Genomic DNA, 5000 nt, shown 5'->3' with positions numbered 1-5000 from the left:
TGGAAAACTGGCAGGACTCAATCCTCACAAATGCCTTCAAAGTGATGTGGGAGAAGTTTGGGATCAAAAGGAATTGATCTTGGCATGGTTGGTGCATAGCCAAGTTCCATGATTTTGGATTTTTGGCTTGATTTTGTGACTTGGTGGTGATTTTGGTGAAAAACGAAAATCATGGTTTTGGAAAAGTGGCTGGACTCAATCCTCACAAATGCCTTCAAAGTGATGTGGGAGAAGTTTGGGAGCAAAAGGAATTGATCTTGGCATGGTTGGTGCATAGCCAAGTTCCATGATTTTGGATTTTTGGCTTGATTTTGTGACTTGGTGGTGATTTTGGTGAAAAACGAAAATCATGGTTTTGGAAAACTGGCTGGACTCAATCCTCACAAATGCCTTCAAAGTGATGTGGGAGAAGTTTGGGATCAAAAGGAATTGATCTTGACATGGTTGGTGCATAGCCAAGTTCATGATTTTGGATTTTTGGCTTGATTTTGTGGCTTGGTGGTGATTTTGGTGAAAAACGAAAATCATGGTTTTGGAAAAGTGGCTGGACTCAATCCTCACAAATGCCTTCAAAGTGATGTGGGAGAAGTTTGGGATCAAAAGGAATTGATCTTGGCATGGTTGGTGCATAGCCAACTTCCACGATTTTGGATTTTTGGCTTGATTTTGTGACTTGGTGGTGATTTTGGTGAAAAACGAAAATCATGGTTTTGGAAAAGTGGCTGGACTCAATCCTCACAAATGCCTTCAAAGTGATGTGGGAGAAGTTTGGGAGCAAAAGGAATTGATCTTGGCATGGTTGGTGCATAGCCAAGTTCCATGATTTTGGATTTTTGGCTTGATTTTGTGACTTGGTGGTGATTTTGGTGAAAAACGAAAATCATGGTTTTGGAAAACTGGCTGGACTCAATCCTCACAAATGCCTTCAAAGTGATGTGGGAGAAGTTTGGGAGCAAAAGGAATTGATCTTGGCATGGTTGGTGCATAGCCAAGTTCCATGATTCTGGATTTTTGGCTTGATTTTGTGACTTGGTGGTGATTTTGGTGAAAAACGAAAATCATGGTTTTGGAAAACTGGCTGGACTCAATCCTCACAAATGCCTTCAAAGTGATGTGGGAGAAGTTTGGGATCAAAAGGAATTGATCTTGACATGGTTGGTGCATAGCCAAGTTGATGATTTTGGATTTTTGGCTTGATTTTGTGGCTTGGTGGTGATTTTGGTGAAAAACGAAAATCATGGTTTTGGAAAAGTGGCTGGACTCAATCCTCACAAATGCCTTCAAAGTGATGTGGGAGAAGTTTGGGATCAAAAGGAATTGATCTTGGCATGGTTGGTGCATAGCCAACTTCCATGATTTTGGATTTTTGGCTTGATTTTGTGACTTGGTGGTGATTTTGGTGAAAAACGAAAATCATGGTTTTGGAAAAGTGGCTGGACTCAATTCTCACAAATGCCTTCAAAGTGATGTGGGAGAAGTTTGGGATCAAAAGGAATTGATCTTGGCATGGTTGGTGCATAGCCAAGTTCCATGATTTTGGATTTTTGGCTTGATTTTGTGACTTGGTGGTGATTTTGGTGAAAAACGAAAATCATGGTTTTGGAAAACTGGCTGGACTCAATCCTCACAAATGCCTTCAAAGTGATGTGGGAGAAGTTTGGGAGCAAAATGAATTGATCTTGGCATGGTTGGTGCATAGCCAAGTTCCATGATTTTGGATTTTTGGCTTGATTTTGTGACTTGGTGGTGATTTTGGTGAAAAACGAAAATCATGGTTTTGGAAAACTGGCTGGACTCAATCCTCACAAATGCCTTCAAAGTGATGTGGGAGAAGTTTGGGATCAAAAGGAATTGATCTTGACATGGTTGGTGCATAGCCAAGTTCATGATTTTGGATTTTTGGCTTGATTTTGTGGCTTGGTGGTGATTTTGGTGAAAAACGAAAATCATGGTTTTGGAAAAGTGGCTGGACTCAATCCTCACAAATGCCTTCAAAGTGATGTGGGAGAAGTATGGGATCAAAAGGAATTGATCTTGGCATGGTTGGTGCATAGCCAACTTCCATGATTTTGGATTTTTGGCTTGATTTTGTGACTTGGTGGTGATTTTGGTGAAAAACGAAAATCATGGTTTTGGAAAAGTGGCTGGACTCAATCCTCACAAATGCCTTCAAAGTGATGTGGGAGAAGTTTGGGAGCAAAAGGAATTGATCTTGGCATGGTTGGTGCATAGCCAAGTTCCATGATTTTGGATTTTTGGCTTGATTTTGTGACTTGGTGGTGATTTTGGTGAAAAACGAAAATCATGGTTTTGGAAAAGTGGCTGGACTCAATCCTCACAAATGCCTTCAAAGTGATGTGGGAGAAGTTTGGGAGCAAAAGGAATTGATCTTGGCATGGTTGGTGCATAGCCAAGTTCCATGATTTTGGATTTTTGGCTTGATTTTGTGACTTGGTGGTGATTTTGGTGAAAAACGAAAATCATGGTTTTGGAAAACTGGCTGGACTCAATCCTCACAAATGCCTTCAAAGTGATGTGGGAGAAGTTTGGGAGCAAAAGGAATTGATCTTGGCATGGTTGGTGTATAGCCAAGTTCCATGATTTTGGATTTTTGGCTTGATTTTGTGACTTGGTGGTGATTTTGGTGAAAAACGAAAATCATGGTTTTGGAAAACTGGCTGGACTCAATCCTCACAAATGCCTTCAAAGTGATGTGGGAGAAGTTTGGGATCAAAAGGAATTGATCTTGACATGGTTGGTGCATAGCCAAGTTCATGATTTTGGATTTTTGGCTTGATTTTGTGGCTTGGTGGTGATTTTGGTGAAAAACGAAAATCATGGTTTTGGAAAAGTGGCTGGACTCAATCCTCACAAATGCCTTCAAAGTGATGTGGGAGAAGTATGGGATCAAAAGGAATTGATCTTGGCATGGTTGGTGCATAGCCAACTTCCATGATTTTGGATTTTTGGCTTGATTTTGTGACTTGGTGGTGATTTTGGTGAAAAACGAAAATCATGGTTTTGGAAAAGTGGCTGGACTCAATCCTCACAAATGCCTTCAAAGTGATGTGGGAGAAGTTTGGGAGCAAAAGGAATTGATCTTGGCATGGTTGGTGCATAGCCAAGTTCCATGATTTTGGATTTTTGGCTTGATTTTGTGACTTGGTGGTGATTTTGGTGAAAAACGAAAATCATGGTTTTGGAAAACTGGCTGGACTCAATCCTCACAAATGCCTTCAAAGTGATGTGGGAGAAGTTTGGGATCAAAAGGAATTGATCTTGACATGGTTGGTGCATAGCCAAGTTCATGATTTTGGATTTTTGGCTTGATTTTGTGGCTTGGTGGTGATTTTGGTGAAAAACGAAAATCATGGTTTTGGAAAAGTGGCTGGACTCAATCCTCACAAATGCCTTCAAAGTGATGTGGGAGAAGTTTGGGATCAAAATGAATTGATCTTGGCATGGTTGGTGCATAGCCAAGTTCCATGATTTTGGATTTTTGGCTTGATTTTGTGACTTGGTGGTGATTTTGGTGAAAAACGAAAATCATGGTTTTGGAAAAGTGGCTGGACTCAATCCTCACAAATGCCTTCAAAGTGATGTGGGAGAAGTTTGGGATCAAAAGGAATTGATCTTGGCATGGTTGGTGCATAGCCAAGTTCCATGATTTTGGATTTTTGGCTTGATTTTGTGACTTGGTGGTGATTTTGGTGAAAAACGAAAATCATGGTTTTGGAAAAGTGGCTGGACTCAATTCTCACAAATGCCTTCAAAGTGATGTGGGAGAAGTTTGGGATCAAAAGGAATTGATCTTGGCATGGTTGGTGCATAGCCAAGTTCCATGATTTTGGATTTTTGGCTTGATTTTGTGACTTGGTGGTGATTTTGGTGAAAAACGAAAATCATGGTTTTGGAAAAGTGGCTGGACTCAATCCTCACAAATGCCTTCAAAGTGATGTGGGAGAAGTTTGGGATCAAAAGGAATTGATCTTGGCATGGTTGGTGCATAGCCAAGTTCCAAGATTTTGGTGTTTTGGCTTGATTTTGTGACTTGGTGGTGTGCCAAGAATCATGAAATTTTCAAAGTGGTGGTTTTTGAGTTTTGTTGGTTGGAAAGTGTCACAAATGCATGCAGAATGAGGTCTAGAAAGTTTGGTATCAAAACCAAGCCATCTTGATGTGGTTTTGAATTTTTGAAATGTTGGAAAATAGAGGGTTTTGAAAAAAATTCATGAAAATTCGAAACCTTGGCCAATCCTAACGAAACTTGGTGGGCACCTTCTTGATATTATTATGGGATGGACTGGAAAAAATCACGCAAAAATACGGTGTCTAGATACGTTTTTCCATTTTTCCCGATTTTCCACATTTCGGGTCTTTGGAAAAATAAAAAAAATACTTCCCCATGTCGAAAAATTCTAATTTTTTGCAGGCAATGTTGTACCATTTTTATGAGGATCCCTGCAAAAAATCTCGTGAAAATTCGTTCTCTAGGTCCCAAAACAGAACTTATGTCTACTCAAAAAAAGTGTATCTACTTGTACAAAAGTGGCTTTTGCATATTTAGCTATTATAGGGGGGGGGGGGGGTGTTCCTCAATGCAGCCAGCTCTTGCACCATGGAAAATTCTGGTGCGGTCCCTTCATTCCCCCCTGTTTTGGCTTGCTTTGTGGTGGGGCAAGTCAAAACGCCCACACATGGGTGATCCACCAACTTGGGTTGGTGTCACCCGTTGTGGGCGGCGGCATGGTGGTGGCCGCCGTCGGTTCCGGCCGACTGACCCGGTGGGAAAAAATGTGAATCTGTTATGTGGATTTGTGGCACGCTGGTGGGATTTTCGTTGTGTGGCTCATTTCTAGACTTGTGAGCATCACGAAGGGGGTATGGCTTCCAACCGTTCGCGGGGAAGGGGCCATCATGTCTGGCTTGCTGCCGGCCGGGGGGGTAATGTCATCAGTCAGCGTCCGCTTGGGCTCACATTTGTGCTGGTTACGCCCAGG

The sequence above is a fragment of the Phaseolus vulgaris genome, chromosome 6 (genome assembly GCF_051622355.1).
Source record: "Phaseolus vulgaris cultivar YP4 chromosome 6, ASM5162235v1, whole genome shotgun sequence".
NCBI lineage: Eukaryota > Viridiplantae > Streptophyta > Magnoliopsida > Fabales > Fabaceae > Phaseolus > Phaseolus vulgaris.
This window is presented reverse-complemented; position numbering follows the sequence as displayed.